The sequence below is a fragment of the Vicugna pacos genome, chromosome 4 (assembly GCF_048564905.1).
Source record: "Vicugna pacos chromosome 4, VicPac4, whole genome shotgun sequence".
Classification (NCBI taxonomy): domain Eukaryota; kingdom Metazoa; phylum Chordata; class Mammalia; order Artiodactyla; family Camelidae; genus Vicugna; species Vicugna pacos.
In genome coordinates this window covers 51,623,791-51,650,829 of record NC_132990.1, presented here as the reverse complement: position 1 = coordinate 51,650,829, position 27,039 = coordinate 51,623,791, and the positions used below count along the sequence as shown (strand labels likewise).

The following is a 27,039-nucleotide window of genomic DNA, read 5'->3' as shown; positions in this document are numbered from 1 at the left end:
CAATTTTATTTTATTAATTTAGGCAATACAGAACAAAGTGAACAAAGTCATAAACCTCAGTCTTCGTGGTTTCTGCCCGTGGCTGCATGCTTAGAAAGACTTCTCCCCTTCTAAGATTATATAAATGTTCACCTTAGAGTATTTTTATGGTTTCATATTTTACATTTAGATCATTAATACATCTGGAATCTATTTTCATATAAGGATGGGATAGAGATCAGTAGTTTTTCACAAAAGGCCAAACGGTTTTCCTACTCAACATTTTAAGTGTTTTTCAAATGGAACAGAGCAGAGACATTTTTGAATCAAGACCTGTGAATGGCTATATCTCTGAGTGGAAAGGAATTAATTACTGCATGTCAGAAATCAGCATGGGGCCAGAGCTATTAAACATACTAATGGCTTGGATGGAAGGAGAGCTGCAAAGCAGGCTGCGAGCCTCTCCCTGTCCAATGGTGATTTAAGTGGGTTACTTACAGCCCAAAATGACAGAGTGAAGAAAGCCAGACGGCCTTCAGTGTCAGGGAAGGGAGTAGCCGTGGTGTCAGCAGACAGAACTGGATCTGGTTGTAGTCTGTCTGCAATGCTCACCCGACTCCTTGGCCCTCATTTTGAAGACTAGATAGGGAGCAGAAGGCCTGGGAAGGGCCTTCAAAAGCAGCATCCTTTCATGGCCAGGCCTGGAAAGACCACACCTAACGGCTTTTCCAGCGAATACCTCAGCAACAGCCTGTGCTCAGGATTCCTCTCCAGCATGGCTTTCCTCTTTGGTTTTGCTCCACTGACTTCTGGCTTCTGCTTCTGCTCTCCTACGTCCCCGACTGCATTGCTTTCTTCAAAGCACATATTTCGTACTAAAATCATTTTTCTCTAGACCTTTTTTTTCATGCTGTATGGCAGTTCCATCGCTGCATGAGTTTTTCACCTTTAAACTGTTTTTCATCGTGCTGTGTTTTCTGAAAGTGGACCTTGGTTATTCTATGGGCAAGAAATATAATGCTACTACTTGACAGTTATCACCTGCTTCCCCGTGTTTTAAGACAAATCTCTGAGTAATCCTGACAGGTAGGAGGGCAAGATCGTGTGGACAAAGCCCAGATTTGAGAAGAGATTTGTCTGAGGGGCACAGTGAATCAGCATCAGATCTGCAAATCCATACCGGTGATCTGGGCTGAGCCTCAGAACTTCACCCTTGGGGACCTTGATGGTTCTTGGGAGTCCAGAACCCTGATGAGCAAGCGCCTCTGTTGCAGCCCCATGCTGGGGTACCAAGATAACTGATCCATACCTAGTCTCTCAGCAAGTTCGCTCCAGGAGTGATTTTTATGTTATTTCCTGTATACAAAATGAGAGATGGACAAAGAGAAACTGTTAACCATGGTCAGGCTGTTGGTCAGGGAAGGCTTAACAGAGTATTGTGTTTGGGCAAGTGGGTTGTGGCCTCTCGGACTAGATGAATGTTGACGTGTTTAAAGAAGATCTGTTTTCCTGTCCTTCCTGGCACCCATTCCCACAAAACTTTCCCCTCTCCTACTCCCAGATCACTCAATTTCATCCCCTGACCACAGGTATAGGCTCAGGTCAGGACCCACATTATTCCAATGATACTCAACTCTGGAGTTTTCTTAATTTTATTGGAGGAAGAGTCTTTCCACAGGGGTAGCTGAGAAGCTGATGACCCTCTTGCTTCTGGGAGGGGAGAACCTGCCTGAGGGGAGCCCACAGAGGAGAACAGAGCAGAGAGGAGGAGAGTATAAGACTGAGTCTTCAGGACACTGTCTGAACTCTGAATTCAGCCACCTCTGAAAGCAAATACCTTGAGTTTTATAGTCATGTGAACCGAGAGATTCCTTTTCCTTTGTGTGTAAACCATTTTGAGTTGGGTTTCTGTCTCTTGCAATTCAAAGATCTTTGACTAATGCAGAGTCCTGTCCAAATCCAAGGCTGTGAGTCTTTGGCAGACTGCAGGGCATAAATGGTGTCCACACTGCTTTGGCACCCAGCTCCTCTGCCTTGCAGGTCCTGCTGCTCAGCATTCATGAAATGATTGGGTCCAGAATCATTCTTCTTTCAAAGCTGTTGATTTTTGCTTCTTGGTAGTGCCAGGTTCCAGACCAGCAGGACTTTCAGGGCAACTCCTGAAGGACTTCCTTTCAGGTGAGTGATCCAGCTGCAGGAAGTCTATGTGAAGGTTACAGAAGATAGCTAGGGAACCTCTACTTTATACCTTCCTAGAACAGTACCCCTCCTTCTTCTGGAAGGTAACCCCTTCCCTCACTGTAGCCTGTGGATTGAATGAGGGCTTCCAGCATCTTAGTGACCCAGCCACATAACCAAAATGATTGGCCTGGAGTGGGCACCTGCCCAAGAATGAGGGAGAAAGAGGCCTCAGATCTTCACTAGCAGTGGAGATATCTAGAGATGGCTGTGACCACATCCCTTGCACTGGGAAAGAAACAGCCTAAGGAGAGAGAGAATGAAGTGGCCACACGAACTTGACATGAGGGAAGAGGGACACGGAGATGGGTCAGGTGAGATCAGGCAGTTTTCTACTCCCACATACCATTTGTTCTTGAGATCCCACTTTATCCCATGCACACCTCTTGATTAAATGAAGCTTCTAATAACTCCCCCTGTAAATAAGCAAGCCTATTTAGCTGGATTAGGTGTCTGTCATTTTGAACCCAAAGGACTTTATACAGCTGCCGAACTCCCCAATGCCACCTAGGCTACATTTAGCTAACTAGCCACCCGTTAGGTCAGTGGTTCACAGCCCTGGCTCACATTAGAATTACCACGGGGGCTTTTAAAACACAATGGTACTCCAGCCCAGCTCCTGAGACTTTTACTTAACTAGACCAAGCAAAGATGTGTTTTTAATCTCCCCAGGTGATTTTTAACATGTGTCTAGGCTTGCAAACCACTGTAAAGATGACCAATTCACTCTACTTGCCTATGGAATGGGACATGTGGCAATAAGACTGTGGTCCTTATTTGGTAGTCTTGGCATCTGAAGGGCTTGGTGCCAGGCCCATCTTGGTCACCAACTCTGTGAGTGTAGGCAAGTCTATTGACCAAGCCTCAGGGTTCCCACTTCTCAGATGGACTAATAACTGTTGCTCTGACCTCCTCACAAAGGTCTCATAGGGACCAGATGTGAAGGAACCTAGAGCTCTAGGAATCCAAAACCTCCTAGAACAGAGACTGCACATCCACTTCACACACTCCTCACGTGGAAGGGGATGTTGTGGAGTCTTTGTATCTTTACTGGAGTCAGGACTGAATCCTCGGGAGGGAGAGGGCAGGTTCACCTCAGCAGAGGAACACAGCAGAAAATGGGTCTCTAACCTGCAATTGACACAGAGTATCTGTGTCCTCATTTCCCACCCCACCCCATGCCTACCCCACCCCTACTCTACCTCACCCCCATCAAAGTTCCTGTAGAAACACCTCCAAGATTCCTTGTCAACAGCCAGCCACCCATCAAGGCTACTTAATGATCAAATCAGCCTTTCTAGGCCTTTTCCTAAAGAATTTTAATCTCTGTCCTTGTTCTCCCCTGGATTTTTTTCCACCACTCTTTGGCTTAATAAATGCCTTTCCAGAAGGCTTCAACCCAGCTGGAAGTACACTTGAACAGCAATTCTAAGTCCTTATTAGCTCTATAGTGATCAGGTGAAGGAATAATTGATCTCAATCAGGAACACCTGGTTTCATAATTGCACAAATGATTATAATTCAATAATAAAAGTCAATTTAACTAACTTAATTCAGATTGCTTTAACCTCTCACAGACAGTTAAGAAGTGAAGAAGCAAACGGGGGGAAAAGGAAAAAGAAAAGAAAAAAGAAAAACAAAGCTCTGTCTAAACTGCCTGACCCAATAGGGCCCAAACATAATTGCCTCACTTCCCCTACCATAGCATATGTTTTTCCTTCTGGGCCTTTGTTCACTGTATTCTTTCTTTGTAGAATGTCCTTTCTCCGTTTCTACACTTCCGAACTCTATCCATTTTTTTCCAGATCAAGCTCAAATAATACCTCCTTTACCTCTATAAAGTTTTGTAAAGCTTTGGGGTACTCAGAGTTGGGAAGATATCCAATTCCTCTGATGGGCTTGAGCAAGATGGTGACCAAGGGAAGGAATGTAATAACCATTGAGCAGCTACTGCAGGTCAGTCTGGCATTTTATGTATTTCTCACGGAGCTCAGGAGTTTGCTCAGAATCAACTAGCTAGAGAGCAAGCAGAGGCAGAATTTGAACTCAAATCTTCCTGATTTCAGATCCAGGTGGGGACTAATGGCCACCAACAATATTACTGGAACTTCATTTATATCCCCAAGCTGCTGAGGCCTGAGAATGTTTGAGCTCTAAGATACCCTCAAGAATATAAAATAACCTCATGCTTCAAAGAATGCTGCACATTGGATGATTATTGGAAATACAAAATAAATTGAAAGTGTCCGAAATAGGTCACCTTTACAATGTAGAAAAAAAGAAAAAAGTCAGTGAATGGATTCATTATCATCAGGTCAGTTGACCATGGAGCCACGTTCGTCCTCAACCACTCACGAGTGTTTCCTCGGTCAAGGCTCTTGAATAGGCAGAACGAGGGACCCAGGAAACAGGCACTCCCATCTGGTCTCTGCATTGCCAAGAAGAGGTCCAGCTGCTCGTGGCAACCTCCCCCTGGGGCTGGAAGAGCTGAGGCTGGGCCGGGGCTGCCTCCCTATGACGACAGAGAGCAAATGAAAGCAGTCAGGATGCGGGAGGGGACGCAGGACTCAGCTCCCGATGACGCTGGCTGACCCTCCTCGTGCACTGGACTCGGCAGAGACCCAGCATACAGGCTAGGAGAGAATTCCTTGCTCCTGGAAACCCTCGGCCTGGGGAGGGAAGGGGGGGGTCAGTTGTCTAAGCCTCTGGCTACAAAGACCCTTAGGGATTATCAAGTCCAACCCTCTCATTTCCCAGAGCAAGTTGCTGGGGCCCAGAGAGGGGAAGGAATTTGTTCACTGTCACTGGGAATATCAGTGACGCAGGCTCCCTGTGCTGGGTTCAGTGTAGGACACTGAACCCTGACAAGGGATTCTGGGTTTCCACTGGGTTCATCATAAAAATCAAAATAATCGCATTGCTCAGTATTTTCCAGCCACTGGAAAAGTCGACTTTGTTAAATCCACGAAGTATAAACATTTGCTAATCAAAGTATTTACCCAAGTGATACTCAATTAAAGCAATATTAAGGGAAATAAAATATGTACATGCTACTGACCACCTACGCAGGATTTATATCAGATTCTCTTAAATGAGAATTAAATCAATGGCAGTTCTTACTGGCTGGGATTTGAACAGCAGGAAATTAGCAGAAGCCTTTAGAAGGATTTGACAGGCACCAGGAAAGGATTAGAACCAAGAACCAGGAGACCTGCCTCCTCCCTCACCTCTGCCTCTCAAAGGGCCCATTGACCTTGGGCAAGTCCTCCAGCCTCTCTGAACCTCAGTTTCTTCATCCCTGAAATGGTGCTACTCCCTCCCTAGTCCAACTGACTCACCCCTAACCAGATTTGTTGCAAGGATAACATGAGGTGGCCCTTTACACATTTGATGCAAATTGCAGTGTTTTCTAGCTACCTTCAATCTGAGCTGGTGGTCGACTATAGGAAGGAGAGTGGCTGAGCAGAGCAGGTCAGAGGAGGCAGAGGGTAGGAAAGGGGACTGGAGACCAAGTTCTTGTCAGAACACTTGCTATCTATCTGCAGCTGGCCAGATTGAGCTGCAGGCTCTGACTGTTCCTAACCATGTGGCCTTGGGCAAGTCATGTGGGTTCTCTGAGCATGTAAAGTGGAGAAAAGTACCCAGCTTTCAGGGTGATCATGAATATTAATAATACAGCTGGCATTGATTGAGTATTTTTTATAATACTTCAGGTGCTATTCTAGGTGCTGAGCCTATATTAACTCATTTAAGCCTCACAACAACCCCGAGTCAGATATTGTTACTGTCCTCATTTTACTGATGAGAACATGCAGGCAAAAAGGTGCTAAATAACTTGCTCAAGATCACACAGCTACTGAGTGATAGTCAGGCTTTGCATCTAGGCATTCTGGCTCCAGAGTCTGTATACTTTACCTCTGTGTCAAGTGTACTAGTTTCCTGTGGCTGCTGTAACAAATTACCACAGGCTTAGTGGCGTAAAACAATAGAGATGTATTATCTTACAATTCTGAAGGTCAGAAGTTCTAGAATCAAGGTATTGGCAGGGCTGCTTTACTTCTGGAGGCTTTAAGGGGAAATCTTTTTCCTTACCTTTTCCAGTTTCTAGAGGCCACCTGCAATTCCTTGGCTCTTGGTCCTTTTCTCAACATCACTCTGACCTCTGCTTCTGTTGTCACGCTTCCTTCTCTCTGACCCCTTTGCCTCCCTTTTATCACCCATGTGATAATCCAGTGTAATCTCCTCACTTCAAGATCCTTAATCACATCTACAAACTCTCTTTTGCCATGGAAGGTAACATATTCACAGGTTGCAGATGTTGGAATGTGGACAACTTTGGGGGACCAGTATCCCACCCAGCACACGGGACCTCTTTCACAAATGAGAAAATGTAAAGTGCTTAGCCCAGAGCCAGAACGTAGTAGGTCTGGATGCTGGTGATATTGAAGATGTGGCTAACTGGCAAAGTCTGACTGGCCAGCATCACAGCTGTCAGGAACTGACTTGCAAGGAGCTCCGCTATGCACTGGGCCAGACGGTCCCTCTCACTTCATTTAGGTTGCCCCAGCAGCAGACCCTGAGAAAAGGATTCCAGTGAAAGTGGTTTATTTGTGCAGTAACCCCAGGAAACAGGGAAAGTAAGACGTGCAAAGAAAGACAGCAATGAAATGTGTTATCAAGCTACTTACCACTGTGGACACTTGGAGCTCTATCTTGCTGGGACTGGGGGTGACAGTGCAGAGCCTCCCCTCACAGTTCTTGCCCAGCGGGTGGCATTGCTGAGGTGTGGATACACCAGCTCCCTGCAGTCCTCATTGAGGGTTATTCCAGGGAGGGGGGCAGTAGAATTAATTCATCCTTCTGCACTCATGCATAGGGAGCAGGGGCTGGTGGCAGAGAGAGCCCACATGTGACGATCTGCAGGTACTGACAGGTGGAAGTCAGGCTGCAGGCACGAAGGGCTGGGCTGGGGCACCAGCAGCTTCTGCTCCCCCAACCTTGAACCCACAGTCTTTACTTCCTGTGGATGCTGGAGTAGCTGCAGTTCAGGAATCTCCCCAGCCCAGATAGTGTAGACAGGCCAGGAAATCAAGGAGTCAGCATCTGACCAAAGTGAAGGTAAGAGGAGTACCTGGCATTGACAGCTAGAAACTGAAGCTGGTAGAAGACACGTTCTGAATGTTGCTCCCCAGGGTTCACGGCAGGGCAGGACAGACTGTATGCAGGGCATCCTGGGGTAGCGGTGGCCATACAGCTGATCCCCAGTGCCCCTCATGTTGCCACTCCTGGGAAGCTTTCATCCACTTTTTATTTTGACTACTGTGTCATGTTGTCAGTCTTTTGAGTAGTTTTTGTTATTTTATTAGGAAATTCTTTCCATTCCTAAGTGTTGTTTGGAGAGGTTCCTGGCTGTCTTTGGTGTGTTTTGTACCACTTCTAGGTACACCTTTCTCCCAGCAATATGAAACAAGTATCTGTATAACTTGCCATCCACATATCCTCCCTCCTCCCCTTCCTCAGCCCACTGCAATCTGGCTTTTACCCGCCTCTCCGTGGAAACGGCACTCCCGAAGGTCACTAGTGGATTCTGAATTCCCAAACCTAATGACGTGTCTCCCTTACCCAGGCTGCAGTCAGCTTTTGATATTGTTACTTGCCTTTTCTCTTTCTCTCTCCCTCCCTCTCTTCACTGGTTTGCCATCTGCCTGGCTGCTTCTCAATCTCCTTCTCCGAGTCTTCTTCCTCTGGCTGTTCCTTGTGTTGGTTCCCCTGGAGGTTCGTCATTGGCTTTCTTCTCTTATACTCCTCACTCTCCTTGAGTGATCGCACCACATTCACAGTCCTCCCCTCCCCCATGGGTCAGTTCTACGTAAACCTCACACTCAGTAAGTCTCATTTTAACCTCATCTTCCCCCAAACCTAGCTCTTCCTCTAGCATGTCCCATCTAGGTGAATGATACCCCCCAAGCTCACATCATTGCACAAGACCCATGCCTCATGTAGTCACTCACCACATCCCATCTCTGTTCTCATAACCAGCTCCTATATTCTCTGCTGCCCAGCTGTCTTAATCATGGTTCAGGTCATTAACACTGGGCCATGCAGGAGCTTCCCAACGTGTTCTCCTGTAGCTGGGCTCAACCAGGACAATCCAGTCCCACAGTCCCGTCATTTCATGGAACAGGAAATCAGGCTGCAGAGAGGGATTTATAGGCTTAGCATCCAAGCCTCTTGGCTGGTGGTATAATAGATGTCAGAGCCTGACAAGCCTGCATTTAAAGCCTCACTCCACTCCTTGCTGACCTGTATTAGTTTCCACTTGCTGCTGTAATGAATTACCACCAACTAAATGGCTTAAAACAATACAGATTTATTATCTTACAGTTCTGGAGGTCAGAGGTCCAAGATGGGTCTTATGGGACTAAACTCAAGCTATCAGCAGGGCTGTGTCCTTCTGGAGACTCTAGGGAAAAAGCTGTTCCTTCCCTTTGCCAGCTTCTTAAGGCTACCTACATTCCTTGTCTTGTGGCTTCCTTCCAGCAGTAGTATCACTCTGACCTCTGCTTCCATGGTAAATTTTCCTTCTCTGACTCTGACCCTTATGTCTCCCTCTTACAGGACCTTGTGATTACATTGGTCCATTGCAGATAATCCAGGATGGCTTCTTCATCTCAAGGTCCTTAATTTAATCTCATCTGCAAGGCACCTTTTGCTTAGTGTAAAGTAACTTATTCACAGGTTTGGGGGATTAGGGTGTGAATAATTTGGGGGGATTATTATTCAGCCTACCATACTAACTGTGACACCACCACCCTCTAAAGTTACTTGACCTCTCTGAGATTTTGGTCCCTCATCTGTAGAATTGGAAGTGATATTTCCCACCCTGTGGGGATGTAGTTTAGCAAACAAGAAAATGCATCTTAAGCAACTAAAAACTGTAGATGTTCAACAAATATCTACCATGAGAAACAGAGGGAACCTTGGTAGGCTGGCAGGTTGGGTGGGCCAAGGCATCTAGGAGATGTTCCTGAGCGGCCTCCATTTCCTCAGGGCTGCTGGGGGCAGACTCTTCCACATGGCCCTGCCTCTCCACCCTGGTCCTCATCAGTGCTGGCTGGGCCTGGGGCAGGACCTGCCAGCCTCCCTCTGAACTCCAAGTTTCAGGCATCTTCTCTAGAATTTGAACTGTTCATTTGTCATAGGCAAGGGATGCCGTGCTGGCCTGAATCATTGGGACCACTCTCTCCTCCAGGCCTGGGCTCAAGACAGCTTGCCTGCTGACTTAGGATAGAGGTAGAGGAAGAATGGGAATAATCTTTAAAAACTGTATTTCAACTCTTATTTTGAAAATACTAAGTGAATCTGCTACTTCAAAAATATCTATCATGTTGTTATTTATAATATGGTACTCTCTGGAGAGCAAAGTTACATCTGTGACACAGTGGAAAGAGCAGAATTCAAATGCCAGTTCTGTCTTTTACAGGCTAAAGTGAACACAGCCCATGTAGTCATATACCTCAAGTGAAACTGACCGCTTCCCATGGCAGTCCAGAGTAGTCTAGAATAACCTCATTTCTCATCCAATTAAGTGGTTCAGATGACTCGTGAGATGGAAGGCATCATTGATGGCAAGAGTAGGGGCTTGCTCCTGATGAAGTATTCCAGCTATCCAGAGAGACCCCCAGCAAGCTATGTTCTCTGTTTTCTTCTGGTGTGATTATGTCTGGATGAGAAGTCTGGCACTCCTGCACCTGTCTTGTTACCAGCCTAAGGACAAAGCCAACCCAAGGATGACAGAGAAGTAGAGCAAATACATGTCCTTAATGATATCCTTGAGCTGCTGAATCAAGCAAACTTACTTGAAACCTGATTTAACCTAGACTTTGATTATATTAAAGAATAAATCCCTTTTCTTGTTTAAGCCAGTTTTCCATTATTTGCTACCCAAAGCATCTGAAGTGATATATTAGCTGTGTGACCTTGGCTAAGCCACTTAACCTCTCTGAGCTTTATAATAATCCACCCAAGCATATACTCTCGATGTGGATCAAATAAGAAAGTACATATGCAAGCACTTTTCAAACTAACTATATAGTGCTGGACAATTTAGACTATTGTTTTTTTTTAAGCTTTAATAAATGTGCATTGGCCAAATTGGATCTGTTTAACAAAACTCTTTTCATCATTGATTTGTTCAAATTTCAGCTCTACTTTGACCAAGTAGATCTAGGTTCATTTTTTTGGAGCCACGGTAGCATCAGAACCATGTACCTCCCTCCCTTTATCCTGTTGAGGTCCAAATGGATCCCCTACAAAGAAACAGAAGTGGTCCAAAGTTTGAGTCAGGTGAAAAGTGCCCAGGGAAGGAGAAACAAAGTTTTCCCAGCCTCTCCTGGAAAATCAGAGCCCAGGAACACCTGAGAAGTCTCGGTAGTCCAAAGCACGCAGGTGCCCAGGTGCCTGAAGCTTACTCTGCTGCCTTCTGTCATCTGTGCTTCTCAGTCGATACATTTGTCTGGGGGAAATTGTAGTTCTGAGGGTTTCCAAATAGTGCCTGGACCATCTGTTACCCCTGAATATCTCCTCTTCTTTAGCATAAGGAAACTCTAGTTGATGAACCTTTACCCTTATCCTATTTACTTTTTCTGTGAAGAAGTAGGGATGGGGACAGACTGTGGCTTCTGTGTTCCTTTGTAGTCTGCACCCCTCAACATGATGCACAGACAAAACAGAAAGGGCTCAGAGCCCCAAGAGGCAAGGACACAGTGATGCTGGAGGGAACTCATCCTACTTGGGGGTGGCTTCCAGCTGGTCCCTGAAAGATGGAGAAATTGGGATACTGGGAGACCAGGCAGAGGACAAGCCTGCAGGTAGAGGAACCAGTATGAGGGTGAGGAGGTAGGACTGCTGGAGTGGATGAGGGCATTGGTTAACCAGCACTGAGCTGTTGACTGCACCAATCTGTGATCGTTTTCCTTCAGGCCACAGTGAAGGTGAGAAAAATAAGGGCAAGAGCAAGTTTTGAATAAAGCTAATGAATTCAACTTAAAGTTTTGTTTTTATTCTGGTATGATATCCTTCTTAGGTTTCGGGTGCTAAAGCGCCATTCCTTTTATAAAATGATTGTCATCACTAGCATCTGGGGAAGTCATGGGTACTGGTCATAAGTATTCTAACTCTCATCTTCTGGTCATGTGGGAGAATTAATCTTCCTAGTCCCCATTTCAGTTAGATCTGGACAAGTGACTTGTATTCATCACTCAAATGTAAGTAGAAAGCACATGTCACTTCCAGGAAGAATTTGTGAGAGTCTGACAATTTCACTTTCCTGCTCAGAGACTATGGAAACATGTGTCAAGACATAGCCGCTGTCAACCTGGCTCCCCCAGTGACCATGACCCTGTCAACCTCACTGGGCACATAGTGTGAGTGAAAAATAAACTTTGGCTGTGAGACTTGAGGAGTTGTTCCTGCAGCTCAGTCTGACTAAGAGAGTAGCTGTTTATTTTTTTCCTATCTTTATTTAGAAAAATGAAATACTGCCAATCTTGTGTTGGTATTCTTTGGGGGGGGCATTTAACAGCCCCAGGAAATGGAACCCCTTCGACATTCTGACACTCTGATAACTGGAGCGTGGGAGGCATCCAGTTTGACCAGAACAACAGTTCTCAGTTCAGGGGCCACAATATAGGGCCCCTCAGCGCCAATTCAACCAGAGTCACACCTTTGGTATCTGTGTAATGAGTAAACAAATGAGTATACCACGCTCCTGCGTAGGATTTCAGCATGGAGAAAGGGTTTCATACCTGAAAAAGTTAAAAGTGAGGTGGCAGAGACTCTGCTAGGCTCTGGAAATACAATTATGAACAAGACAGACACAGACTTCTTATTTATTTACATCTCGTCTGGGTTTTCAGTTTTGTAGGATGTGAGAGAGGCAGCAGGGTGAACAAAAGACAAGTAAATGAACAGATAAAATAATTAAAACAAAGAAAAGCACTAGGTGGATAAGATATGGAGGCTGAGGTAGAGAATAGCAGCAGAAGGGGGACCACTTGAAGGAGAGTGACCCAGCAAACCTCTTCTCAAGAAGTCATGTTTAAATTGCAACCTGGAGGAGAAGCAAAAGGAAAGGAGTGGAGAGAGGGCATTCCAGGAAGCCACACTGGGCGGGGTATCAGGCAGAAAGGTGTGCCACAAGCTCAAGGGCAGAAGACCTGCATAGCTGGAGGGCAGGGCTGAGAAGGAGAGAGGCAGGAAGTATGTTGCAGGGGTCAGCAGGACCTGACACGCAGGGCCCTACAGACCATAGGAGAGGTGAGCAAAGGAGGGCAGCCGTGGTGGAGCTGCCTATCCCACATCGCCATTGGATAAACACTCAAACTTAACACATTCCAAGCAGAAATCTTGGTGCCTGCTCACTCACTCCCCGAATCTGCCTCATCTTCCCCGTCTCATAAATGCCAGTTCTGCTCTCCAAGATGCTCAGGTCAAAAACCAGAGTCTCAAGTTTTACTCTACAATCAGTCCATGAGGAAATCCTAGTGCCTCTGCCTTCAGAATGTACCCCAAATCAGACTTCTCATCACCATGTGGCTATTGACCTGATCCAAGGCACCAGCATCTCTTACCTGAGCTGGTGCAGGAGCTTCTTAACTGTCCTCTCTACTTCTACCCTTGACCTGACATCCTTCTCTCTACACAGCAGTCAGAGATCCTTCAAAACACAATCAGACCATTTTCTGCCCAAAACCTCCAATGGCTTCACACCTCACTCAGGACAAAACCAAGGTCCAGTCCAGTGTGATCTGGCCGCTCACTATCTCTCTCATCCCATCTCTACCGCTCTTCTCCTTACGTCAACTCCACAGCCTTCTTGATATTTTTGTGGCACGACCTTTATACTCACTGCTTCTCCTCTGGACCCCTTCCTCGGTTGTCTGTCTCTTGTGATTTGCTCTTCCTTCACTGAGATCTCTCCTCAATGGTCACGTTATCGGACTGCCCATCTAGGGACTCTCCTTTCTATCATTTCCATATTCATGCTTGTTCATTTTTCTTCATGAAATGAATCATCACCTGACATATTATCTATTTATTTTTCTAGGTCATAGGTTGGCAAACTTTTTCTATAAAGAGGCCAGATGGTAAATATTTTAGGCTTTGCAGGCCATACGGTCTCTCATCACAACTGCTCAACTCTGCCGTTGTCGTGTGAAAGCAGCAATAGACAGTACATAAATAAAAGAGCATGGCTGTGTTCCAATAAAACTTTATTTACAAAAACAGGTGGCATGCTGGATTTGATCTATGACCACCGTCCGCAGACCCTTGGTTGAGGCACTAGCTGTCTGCTTCTCTACAAAATGCAAGCTCCAGGAGAGCAAGGGTTTTGTCTTTTTTGTTCAGTACTTTCTGCAGCATATACGAAAGTGCCTGGTGTGTGGTAGTCCATAATTAATTGATTTATTGATTGATTAATGAGCTTTTGGGAGACTTTGACTTTAAGGGCCTGATGAAGGAGTTTGGATTTTCTTCTTTTAAAACAAGTTTGAAAAGAGTCTTTGCCTGTTCTAACAATGTTCAGGACTGTTGATTGACAGATCTTATCTGCAGTCTGCGATTCTCAGAATGGAGACATTTTCAGACAAATGACAGCCACACGTGCGTCTCACTGTTTACTCCTCTCATAAGAGCACTGTATGATGCACATCGCACATTGAGTTGGATGTGTGATGCATCAGACTGCTGCCAACAAAAACACATCGAAATAAAATAATCATCTCTGTAAGCAAAGGCCTAGGGATGACACTCCAGACACCCCTGGGGTATAAAGGGCCCTGCTGCAGCTCTGCAGGGAACAGAATTGAGGCCAGCACTGTGGTGTTGGAAAAGCAGAAAGGTCAAGGTATGATTGAGTGAGTGGCAAAGGCTGAAAGAGTTGTGGGGAAGGGGAGGTTGACTTGGGTTAGGCTGGGAGGAATAGGTGGAGGCAAATAGAAGGATGATTCTCATTTTCTTGGATGAGATGGACCAAGACAAGGGGCTGACGATGAGCAGGATATGCTCCTGAATTCTGAAGAACTCATTTAGAGAAGGTTGTTTCTTTGGCAAAAGGGGTTTGGAATATGAGGATCTGGACTGTGGACAGCCTTGAAAGCCACTCTGGAGAATTGTCCGGGCAATGGGAAAGCACTGAAGATTTTTGAGGAGTCATTTGTTACAGTGATGGAAGTTCATCTGCAATAAGGTTGAGAAATGGAATAAATGAGTAAATGGATGTGAATGAAAGAGGGGGTAAATCTTAGGTGAAGGAATCAGAACTGAATCCTGAGGGCACTGGGGAGCCACTAAAAGATTTTAAATAGAGTAGAGAGTGATCATATCTCTCTTTCTAGATAAAATGGGTGAGGGGATTGGAAGGAGTAGGAGAATCTTCAGGGTAAGAGGACCAGTTGGACTGCTGCTTCTAAGAATGTCCCTCTTTTGTACATGTTGTCACAGTGCCCTGATACAATTACTCCCACCTCCCACCCCATGTCCACCTCCACACCAAGGGTCACAAGTCAGCACAGTATGTTTATTTGCTAAATCTGACAAACCCACTCAGGGGTCACCTTCTCCATGAAGCCTTTCCCAATTTTACTACCTGGAAGGGACCTTTCCTCTACAGAGCTTTCACACCTCTTTAAATGTTCCCCTCTAATTGCAATCATTACTTTTTATCTTAGCACCAAACTGTCTAGATTCAAACCACAGCTCTGCTACTTGCTAGCTCTGTGGACTTGGGCAAGTCCCTTAGCCTTCCTGGGGCTCTATTTCCCCAGTGATAAAATGAGGGTAATAATAATACCTTTCTCCTAAGATCACTGTAAGGATTTAATAAGTTAATAATGTATGTGATAGGCTTAGAACAGTGCCTGGAATATAGTGAACTTTGTATAAGCAATGGCTGTTGTTATTAATATCATTATTACTGTTATATTTAAATTATTTCTGTCCATGTCTTAACTCCTATAATAGATTTGAGCTTTTTAAGCACAAGCACTGTGCCTTGTTCATTTTTCATCTTCCTCAGTGAGTAGCAAAATGTGTTCACATGGTATGTGCTCAAAAAAATATTTATAGAACAAATCAATAAATGATTGAGTGAGTGAATATAAGCTTTAGAGTGGAATTTAACTGTGGTGCTGTAAACAAAGTATTATTTGTATTCAAGGATACTTTGATCTTTAAAGGGAAAAACGCTATGGATAATGGCAGGAACCTAAGAATCTGAGTATAGAAGGGGCAAAGGGCAAACCCTGAAGCATGGATTTTCAAAACCCAGCTCTGTGCCTTGATATTTCCATCTGCAAAATGAAGAAATTTGATTAAATGATGTTGAAGGTCCTGTATAGGCCTAAAGTTCTATTATTGGGATCACTAGATTCTTAAAAGTTTTGGGTTTTGGTGACTAGACCATTAGGAATTTCCTAGAAAAGTCAGTGGAAGAATTTTTTTAATTGAAAAAATACTTCCAAATGACGTTTGGTACTAGGGTAGAGAGAAAGATCTTATCAAACATAGTGAGGGCTTGTGATAGAAGTGGATCCTCTGTTCCTCACTTTAATTAGAACTAACACATCAAAAATAGAAATTCTGTCAAAAGTATGTACTGAGGCCACGTTTACCCCGAAGACACAGAAAGCTTAAAAATCCAAATCAAACCTGCTCAGTATTCTCCTGGGGAAATGAACAATGAGAAGCCCTGGAAAAAATGAATCCACATTTACCAGGAAGTCATTGACCCTGCTGAGTGTGATTGGGCATATTGGGCTGTGCCATTGGGAGTCTTCTAGGGTTCAGCATGAAAGGTGAAGACACTGAGGTTTCTAAAGACACCTTGAGGCTCTGACGAAAGGGGAGCCCTGGGCTGGATGGCCCTATCTCCTACATCTCTCTCAGCACCTTCTTCAAGTCTTGGGCATCATCTGCCTGTGTGGCTATCATTTGTGTCACTGGATGTTAAATTCTCCAGAGATCTATGCTTGTTTATCTCAGAAACCCTCCCACACTGTACCTAGTACCCAGTACCTACTTGCTCAACAAATATTTGTTGAATAAATGAATGTTGGTCATACCTTAAACTCTGGCTTTGAGGAATACTTATATGAGAGAGAAGTTGTAGGCACCTTAATTTCCAGGTCATGTGGAGGTTAACCAACATAAACTCTTTTATGGATTAAAAGAAAGCATATGTGTTAATTATTAGACACATGTTCTCCTACCCTCTTTCTTGACTTCTTCTTAATCAGCCTGGGCTAGAAATACAGAGACCTGTGGGCAATGAGCCTGTAGCTCTAATATTGGTTCAGTCTGTGGGTCAGCCTATGTCTGAGATGGTTCTGGTGATAGCAAGGAGCTGGCTGTTGTTGATAACAAAAGCCACATGGCAGCCATGACTGATGCCTGGTGGGTTTTGCCCATCTCCGATAAACCCTGCAGCATGTGATCTCCCCAAAAGAGCCCTGTACCAGGTTCTGTGCAGGGAGAGGGAAGCTAGATTCCTCCTCAACAGATGTCACCGTAATTAGATAACTCATTATATCAAGGAATAAGGAAAGGAGATTGACATGGATACAAATGCGAACATATTGATAGCTTTTCTGCATGTGAGTTTGTGCAATCTTGGAAACCAATTCCCTGGACAAGGCTCAATGGATGAGTCAGCTGTTGGAGCCTGGGGAGATTTTCCACAATGGAATTCTAGTCAAGTATCCTAAGAGCTTGCCACTCTCTAAGACCATTCCCAGGGGTGTCCAGGGCTGAAGGCCAGTGTGGGTGTGTGCCTGTGTGCGTGGGAGAAGCCCAGCAGGGAGCCAGGGCCTCAGGGTGAAGGAGAGAGAGGGAGTAATTGCTGGGTAAGGCAGGCCGCGTGGGCAGTGGCTGACGCTGATGCACAAAATCCTGGGAACTCCTGGATCCCTTTCTTGCATCTGAGTGGAAGAACCTCCCTGGGGAAGTCGCCCCTGGCCAGGATTAAGTGACGTTCACAAGGGTACCTATGTGACCCTGCATCATTCTGTAATGTACTTGCTTGCCTCTTTTCCCTGTGGCAAAATGGGAGGGTTTGACTACATGACCCTTTCCAGCTTGAACAGTCTGAAGTTGAAAATGCCTTTCAAAAGTGGGGGAAAAGAAGGAAACTGTGATTTGACACAGAGCATATGCCTGCTGCTTCTCTAATCGTTTCAGATCCATCATTTCCCAACAACTTCCTGAGGCTGACCTTCCAATTTTCAGGGGACAGTGATCACTTCAACCGCTTACACCTTCTGAAGACCCCAGAGCAACCCAGGCTCCTCCCCTGTGGTCTAGTTGGTCATCTGTACTAAGTACTTTTCTTCTACAGGGAGACTTAGGGGAGTGGAGAGTATGAATAGGGAGAGCCACTCCTTAAAGAGACCCTAACTCCTGCTGCTGCTCCTGCCCCTGTGGTCTCCATCCTCTGTCCGCCACCCCAGGCACTTCCCCTGGGGCCCTCAGGCACCATCCATCCCTTTCCTTCTTCCCGCCTTCACCCCAGCATCTTACCCCAGAGAGAATGACTTCTCCTCCTATACAGAGAAAATAGAATCAACTGGAAGGGAACTCTCTCATCTTACTTCCATGGAAGAGGAGCCTTACCTCCTTCCTAAAAACTTTCCCTGTGGTTGGCACCTGTCTCACCTCTTTAGAGTTGTGGTCTGTCCTGGACTTTATTTATTGAGTCTTTCCTCTGCTCCCTGCCTGGCTCAGCCTCCCAGACTTTCCTCTGGATATTTACGATATCCCCCCAGGTCTCCCCTCAGTGGTCTTTCTGCCACTGTTTTCTTCTTCCTGATCCTTCTGTTTCCCACTACATATCTCACACACCTTCTTTTGAACCTGTAGAAAGACCCTCCAACAGCCTGAATCTGGCATTCATACATCTTGGTTAGAGTCCTGGGGAAAATTCTTTTGGAGGGACCTGGAGTCTATAAGCAGATAACACTATCCTAAAGTAGTTGAAGCAGGTAAACTTTAAATATACAGATTATGGATGACCCAACAGTTTATATGCAGGAACCAATGCCATGTTTGAAGTGTTAAAAGTGTGACAGGCTTTTAGCTATACGTTTTTAAAGAAAGGACAGTCACTCTTGCCTGAACAGTCCAGGCCTGAATGATAGATGGTTCTCAATAAAAGAGCTACACACGGCTGGCCCCGTAAAAGAGAAGAGCTGAAGACCATCCTCTGAGACAGCCTGAGGCAATGATACCGACACTGACCCAGTTACTGGCTGAGTGAGGGGATGCAGGAGGACCTGGTTTCCTTGCGGACCACAGGCTGTCAGAATATTGCCACCCTCCATTGAAGTCATTGGCACCAAACCTGTCTGGAGGAGTGAGAAACAGTGAACCCTCTCTACTTGCATCCCTTCTTTTTCTTCCCATGTGGTCTTGCCATTAAAGCTCTCTGAACTGGTTTTTGCTCATACCCAGTGAATCTGTGCAAAAGTCCATTTAGAGGGCCTGTTTGTAGCTCCAACTCTACAGTAAAAAAGGCAGGCCTTGATCAGACTAATACCCACCTCCTGTCCACTTTCTTGCTCTACCACCTACTCATTCTGCGTTGCAACTGTCTCTCCCTGTGCAAGCACCACGGTCTCCTTTCCTCTGTTTTCCTTTGTGGTCAAATCTGGCCATCCAGCAGGGACCTGCTCAAAACTCATCTTTCCAGGGAGCCTTCTGGACTCTACCTCTTTGCCTCTCTCACAGCCCTGTCCTTCCTCTCAGCACACTCTACTTTCTGTTAGCAGTGTTACTGTTTCTGACTTGTCTCCACTACTATACCGTGAATTTTTCCAGGAAATAAATTCAGTCTGAGCCATGTGAGCACATCCCCTAGGCCCCAGCCTAATGTTGCCAGCTGGATATGACTTGCTGTGGAAGGAGTATATCATTTCCAGCCACATATTAGATGCCTCACAGTCACTGTCCCATTTACTCTTTCCTTGGTAGCTGTGTCATCTGATTTTGCAGATGATAAAACTGAGGCTCAGAGAAGTTAAATGACTTGCCCAAGATCACATAGGTAGCAAGTGGCTGAGCTGAATTTGAGCCCAAGCTTTGTTGTGTTTTTAAGCCTCCCTTTCCACCCTGGAGCCCAACCCCCTACAGGCTCCCACAGTGTGAACTAAGAGGTGGGAGGAGACAGAAGTGCTAACTCATACAGAGTAAACACAGTCTTTACAAGTATGGTCTTTTCCCACCAAAACATGCATCTTTTTTGCCTTTGAACACTTTTTAAGCAACTCTTGAAAGAATGGAGTAAATGTGGACAACGCAGTTAAAGGCAGGAGCAAGAAAGGAGAGAGAGAATTTAGAGTTAGGTTTTCTTCTGCCGCCTCTCCTCCCCATCAGAGAGTTTGTTTTATAGGTTTGGGAGGAGATAAGTGGGAAGAAAGAAACTTCCATCCAGATGGGGGAAATGATGCAGGTATCAAACTGTGGCCAGCTTTGGGGAGATACAGAGGCAAAGAAGAATTTTGCTGTGATTCTCTCAACGAAATCACTCCATTTTGCCTATTTAAAAGAGACCCTGGGGGAGGGGGGAATTTTAAAAGGTAGGTATTGCTTTCTGGATGTCAGATTGGTGTTTTTGTTCACATGACCTCGTGAGGTGGGACTAGGGGTCACCTCGCATATTTAGGCCATGTGCCACCTTGTCCTTGCCACATCTCCTCCCTGTGAGCAGGGCCATTAGCACCTCCACTTTATGGCAAGTAGAACAGTGTACTTCAAACCCAAATCTCCTCACCCTGGTCCAATGCCCTTTCTCAAGGCCTTCTTCCTCTTCCTGGGGTCTGGTCCTCATCACGTGAATCCATGCTGTACATCAGGGACTTACGTGTGAAGAGGCAACCTCTCTTATTTCCCCACTCACGGCAGTTCCCTACCAGTTCTCAGAGTCCTGTAACTGATGCTTCCTTATTGTGGGGCACTGGCCATCTGTCTTGATGGCAATAGCAAGAGAAAGAACTCCAGAATCCAGTTCACTGTACATTCAAGCTGCATCAAAGGTGAGGTGTTGCTGCAAAAATAAGCAAGCTGTTTTAAAGAGCCTGGTCCAGGTTTACTGCTCTAGTTAAACCATATCTAGAGTACCATGCTCAATTCTGGGGCCTCACACATACATCTACTTAAGTGGTTGTGAGGGGACTGGAAACAGTTTTGTAATGAAAACCCCGTGGGCTGCATTTCAACTGTAATAGCTTCTCTGTGCCAACTGGCCTCTCCCACAATCCTCTGCTCCTTGTGAAGGGTTGTGAGGGGACTGGAAACAATACTCTATTAAAGGAACTGTGAATATGGCAGTATCTCAGAAGGGTTGTCTTGAGGCAAAGGAAGCTGACGTGTGGTCCTGGGTCAGGGAGGCAGGTCAAGTGGGAAAAAGCTCTAGGCAGGCAGCTTTCACTTAGTAAGAGAACCCTGCCTGAGCCTCAGAACTTCCCAAAGATGCTATGAATGGTGGTGATCTCCCTCGCCCTGAGTGTGTCCAAGCAGAGGCAGAAGGAGCAGGGGATTGTGGGAAAAGTCAGGTTGGCACAGAGCAGCTATTACAGTTGAAATGTAACCCATGGGGTTTTCATCACAAAGATACAATCTGCCTTCTTATTTTACATTTTCAATTCATGACTCAGGGAAACAGAACAGCCAGGAGCTTTTTGGAACATACCGGAGTCTAAGGTAGTCCATTGTAAATGACCCAGAAACCAAAGGAGCCCACATTTAGCAAATTTGCTTGCAGTAAACATCATTCGTATTTTAAGCAGTCTCACATCCTTAAACAGAGACTGTCATTTCTGGCTCCAACTTCAGAAACAATAACATACCCTTAGGGCTTGTAATCCACACTAGAGAAATCATTAGCTCAGTCATAGAGCACCATCTGAAAGAGTCGTTCTCTCTCATTCAAATCAAACCAAACCTGCAAATATTTACCGAGCACTTCTCTGGTGCAAGAACCAAGATGGGTGAGATCTGGTCCCTGCCATCTAGGCACCAACAAGAAAGTGAAGGGGAGAGAACAGGTTGGTGAAAAGCTTAATTACCATGTCACCTCTTCCAGCACTTTCCCCACCTATTACAATTATTTGTTTAAAACTGCTGGCAGCCCCCCTAGGCTGTGAGTTCTTTAGGGACAGTATAGCTTATTGGCCAAGACACAGCATTTGCACTTATAAAAACTGAGCCTGGCCATTTGTCGGCTGTAACTTTGGACACGTTGCTTTACTGTCTTATACTTTAGTTTCCTTGTCTGAAAGTGGGAATAACAATGGAATTGATTATTGTGTGAATTAGACTAAATAACACATGCAGAACACTTAGCACTGTGGCCTGATACATACATATGTGCTCAGAAAATATTTGCTGCTCCTACTGCTACTGCTACTGCTACTGCTACTACAGTGGGGGTTACTCTAATGTAGGGGTTCACTTCTAAAGTAAAGTCATAAGTTGAAAGCCATACCTAATCAGTATGATACTTCAAAATCCCACCTTACATGTCCTCAGAAGCATATGCACTTTGGAAAAAAAACTTGCATAGTTGCTGGCACAACTTCTTTCTTGCTCATAGGGTAGGCCCACTTAAATCAATAACAGCTAATAATGACAGCTTATTACATGGTAGGCACTGGGCTAAACCTTTATATGTATTAGCCTATTTAATTTCACATCAACTCTATGAGGTAAGTCCTAGGATTTTCTCCATTTCACCTATGAGGAAACTGAGGCACAGAATACACACTCTCAACCACTGGGCCTATCTTTCCTAAAGTAAATAGGATATGACTACACCCTAATGCTAATGTCAGTATGCTCAGCCATTTATGAAAATCCTGGAATATAGCAGGTGTTCAGTAAATGTTTGTGCAATGAATGAGTTCCTCAAGTTACTGGTTGTAGGAAGTACTACCTTTGTGCAGGGAAACCCATATGCCCATAAACTCTCAGGCAGCAGAGGGGAAATGGGGCTGGGGTGAGGCCATCAGGAAGGTTCTCCATCTGAGAAGCCTCTTTGGTACTCTCTGCTCATACTTAGCCAGTTCCTAGATTATATCACCATCCTTAATAATCCATGGAGCTAGCTCATTCCCAGCTCACATGATCCCACAACAATAAATCTTCATCCTATGCCGTTGTCATCTTGTGTCATCTTGGAGCCACCATATCACCACTGAGATGATGGTGTGTAGTGGGCAGAAAAAGAGGCTTATAACATTTAGCACACTTCAGAGGGATCCCAGTAAATAGATGTTTCTCTAACTGGGGTGATGGGAGGAGGTACAGAGATGTATCCTCAAGGGTCCATGAGTTTTCTCCAGGAATTTTAAAGTGATGTGTTTTTGTTTCAGTTATGATATGACAAAATTTTGTATTAGTATATTCTAGAAGTTAAGACTGCAAACTCTGGAGTCAGAGATCCTGGATGCAAATCCTGACTTTGCCACTTGGCAGTTTGTGCCTTTGCATCTAGGTTCCTAGACAAGGGGGGAAGTTGAAGGAAGTAAACAGGTTTTCCTCTTGACTTTCTTTTCTTTCCACCCAATGCAGGCAAGTCAGGAATCCACTCTAGTCTTGCCTTTGGTACAAGACTTCCTGGAGCAGGTAACACCTGAGCTGATGCCCAAAAGAATGAACTGGCATCCACCAGCACATGTGTTATATAACCATTAAATTCATTTCTACAATGCTGTATGGTTTGCAATGGATTCTCCCATGCATTTGGTCCTGACAAAACTGAGTGCTAAGGTAGCAATATATAAATTTATATATAGTCAATCCTTATTATTCACAGATTCCATATGTGCGAATTCGCCTGCTCATTAAAATGTATCTGCAACCCCAAAACCAACACTTACAGCACTTTACAGGCATCTGCAGACCTGGGCAGAGCAATGAAAGCTTCGAGCTGCCCATTGCACACATTCTCCCTGAGGTCAGACAGGGTGATGCCCTGCCTTCTTGTCTCAGCTCTCATACTGTATTTGTCATCTATTTAGTACTACGTTTTTCATGCTTTGTGCCCTTTTTGTTAGAGATCTTGCTGTTTAAAATATCCCCAGGCAGAGTAGTGCACAAGGAGACTGTAATGTGCCTTAGGGAGAAAATGTGTGTAAGATGAGCTTCATTCAGGCATGAATTCCAGTGTTGTTGGCCAAGAATTCAATATCAATGAATCAACAATAATATTAAATAAGGTGTCTTTAAACAGAAACACACAGAAAACAAGGTTGCATGTTTCCCCTCAAAGTAGCAGTTCAAATGTTTGTTAATGCAGCATTCCCAGCCACTTTCTAGACCAAACTACCACAAATGATGAGACTATAGTTCAGACTGCATTATGTCTATACAATATATAAAATAAAAGAAACCGAGGCTCAGAGAGATTAGAGAATTTGCTCAAATGGCCCAAGGTCACGTATCTAATGGGTGCCAGGGAGGTCTGGGTCCATGCTCCCTCCACCACTATGCTCTGCCTATCGGGATTCCTGGCCAAAAGTGTTGTATGAACAATTGCCATTTGCTGAGTCTGGGTAAGGAGAATTTACTCCAGATTGTTTTCAGCCTCTCCTTTGCTGTGCTGGTCTTTATTTCTCCTCCTGCCCCTCTTTATTTGTTTTTGGATCATCTGTAATTGCTTTGTCATTGCATGGAAGGTCCTTCCAACCAAACAAATCTGTGGGTACCTCTTGCTTTATAGTGCAGGTCTCTGCAAGGAGAGACTAGGAAAAGAGCAGGACAACCAGTTTGGGAATCAGCTCATTCAAGTTCATACATGAGCCAATGAAAATTCTCCTTCATTATTCTTACTAATATTTTAAACTCTAGAATGGGGCAGATGGGAGGAGAGGAGTTAAAGGGACATCTGCCCCCTCCTTGACCACTCTCTCCCCTGCAGCCTTCACAAATCCTTGAGATTCCTACACCTCCCCATTGAGGAGCAATGCCTCTTTGCAAGGGTTTTCAAACAGTCAGTGTCATTTTTATGGGAATTTAGATCCAACATATCTCTTTTCACAGGTCCCACAATGCTTCCGTGATGATGAGTTTGACAGGCATGACAGAAGAAAGGCAGGAGGGCGGAGGAGAAGAGAGGGGATTAACAAGTGTCTGCGAAGTAGCATTTATATTTAGAATTTCCTTTCCTTTCAAGGGTTGGTGTGCCAGTCAGGACTCTTGGTATAAACAACAGAACCCATTTAGCTCATTTTACTGGAAAGAGAATTTATTAAAGAACATTAGATAGTTCACAGAATCTCCAGGACAGCCAAAGAGTGCAGCAGAAAGGTAGCCAGCCAGGAAAATACCCAAACCACAAAGTGAGATTACACCTTCAAAGGCCCGACTGGCAATGCTCCCGGGCGTAAACACCACAGTTTTCACCAAACACGCTGAGAGTCGAACATCAGAACCCCAGGCTCTGACATCCCCCAGGCTTCCTCTTCCACTTCTGAACTGGATTCTTCCGTGGCCACATGCGATTCGTGAAGCCCAGTCACATGACTGAGGGACCAACCTGGTCTCAGCCCTGATAAATCCTCATACGGGGACCAGATCAACTTGTTCACTTGCTGAGTGACCTCAGGGAAGTCACCAAACTCACTTGTTCCAGTTTTCTGATCGTTAATACGGAAGATTCAGCTCAGTGTGCTCTGAGGTGGCTTTCAGTTCAGAAATGCTGTAATTTGGTATTTCTAAGCATCTGAGAATGTTTTATTTAGCACTCAACCACCCCAGGATGTTTGATAAAATCTGATCATTTGGACAAGTCCCAGGAAAAGAACAGATCAGAGCCTGCATTGGGTGCTGGGAGCCCACCTGATGGGAGAATGTGTGTATATAGTAGGAGGTGGGGAGGTGGGTGATGAGAGTTTGGAGACTTTTAGAATTAGAAGGGAGTTAAAAGACTATTCAGCTTCTTTCTTTCTCTTTCTTTTTTTCCTTCTTTCTATTCAGTTCATTTCAAATATGGAAACTGAGCCTCAGAGAAGGAAATGATGAATCTAAACTCACAGAGCTAGTAGTTAGAGGCAGAACTGGGATTAGCATTAGCTTTTCTGCTTTCCATTCCAGGTTTCTTTCCCCAGTGCCAGGGATGACAAACAGATTTCCTTTCCTTTCCTGTGCTAACTCTAATGAACTAGCAGTGGCTGCCTTGAGCACTGTCTTCAGGAAGGTTCCCAGGTCCTTCAGGGCACAGTGGGAAGGGTGCTGTAATTGATTAGCAATGTCTGTCTCCCACAGGAAGAGAGAGCGGTCACCCAGGTTTGCCCATTCCTAATTTACCAGGCCTCATAGAACCAAATTGCCAGTAAGGAACTGGAGGCTCATTCTCCATTGAAAGAATAGGTGAAAGAAGAGTGGGAAACTATATAACCCATTTTGCAGAAGACTCTTGAAAGTACTTAGCTCAAAATTAAGAGGTGATAGTTGAAGAATGCTTAGGGAACCAGCTCACACCTACATTCAAAGTTCGCTGAGTAACACTGGGAACAAAGAGTATTGCAAACTGTGAAAGTGGCATGTGAAAGCCAGGATGTGAGAGCTGGGGGAACAAGTTCCTAGAAAAGCAGAATAAGACAATTAAGTTAGAGACATGTTGTACAATGTGCACCCAGAAGTTTTTTTTATGGGGGTTATGTTGTTCTAACTAAAATATCAGTGCTTAGACTGAGACAGTAAAATTAATTGATTTGTTTTCATGAACAGAGTTTTATGTAAAATCTTTATGAGCATATGAATTGGTCAATCCCTCCATTCCTAAGTTAAATTCTAGTTAATAATGATGATGATAGTAATAATAACTGATTTAATCCTCATTACAATCTTGTGAGATAAATACTATTATCACTGTTTTATAGGTGGGGAAACTGAGCTTTAGATGGCCTGAGGGACTGCCCTAAGGTCACACAACTAACAAGGTGGCAGAGCTGGAATTTGAATCAAGCTCGGGATTTTTTCCCTTCATGCTAGTTAAAAGCTGGATCCAATCAGAGGCAAGTTTGAGAATTTGTGAAAGTTACTAGAAGTGAGATGTGAACCTTTGCAGAACTGGCCCTGAAATCCTAACTCCTCTTAATAGGAAAGTGACTTCATGATCTTCCTCTTATTTTCATCTACTAAAATTCAAATCACCAAACTTCTTAGCCTCTCTGGGAAAACTAAACGACTCACCATTTCAAGGGAAGCTTGTGGGGTTTGTGCACAGCGATTTCACATCTTCCCTGAAACACCGACACAGCCAATCCAGGTTAAAGGATATCAGCATTGCCACACACTCTTCTTTCTCCCAAATTAATCAAGAAGTAGGAATTTCTGACAAATGCCATCTGCTGATTTTTCAGAGACAAGTTTTGGTGGTGTGACCAGCAGGTGCCTCGGCTTTTTCTAGCATGCAGTACCAAAATAGTCACCATGGCAACCCTCAGAGGGCAGGCTTCCAAAGAAATGCATTGTGAGCACAGAAACTCTAGAGCACTTTCAAGCAAGAAGGAAGGAGGCTCAGTGGGCAGGTTTCCAATGGAGGAGTAGGGAGCAGGAGCTTCTCCCTACATCCCCAGGCCAGACCCCAGGCTGCTTGGTACAGCCAGGCTCTCAGTCACCCTGGGACTTGTGCTCCCAGAAAGAGAGAGGAAATGAGAAATTTAGAATTCGTGGGGAATGGCACGCAGAACAGGCAACTGTCAGATTTTTTGCAGGGAGTGGTTTGGGAGTGGGACAAGTTCTTTGGAGGAGAGACAAGAAAGCCAT

General features: G+C 44.9%; 2 long non-coding RNA genes across 2 annotated transcripts; one reads left to right on the top strand and one right to left on the bottom strand.

Moving 5' to 3' along the window:
* The first annotated feature begins 8,828 nt into the window (after positions 1 to 8,828).
* On the top strand, positions 8,829 to 10,138 carry LOC140696100 (uncharacterized). Its single transcript, XR_012072115.1, has 2 exons — positions 8,829 to 8,893; positions 9,701 to 10,138. It is a non-coding gene; the product is annotated as an uncharacterized lncRNA (long non-coding RNA).
* A 3,335-nt stretch (positions 10,139 to 13,473) lies between these two features.
* LOC140696098 (uncharacterized) lies at positions 13,474 to 26,803 on the bottom strand. The gene is made up of 2 exons (XR_012072113.1): positions 26,464 to 26,803; positions 13,474 to 13,965 (listed from the first exon to the last, which is right to left on the bottom strand). It is a non-coding gene; the product is annotated as an uncharacterized lncRNA (long non-coding RNA).
* Between the last annotated feature and the right edge of the window lie 236 nt (positions 26,804 to 27,039).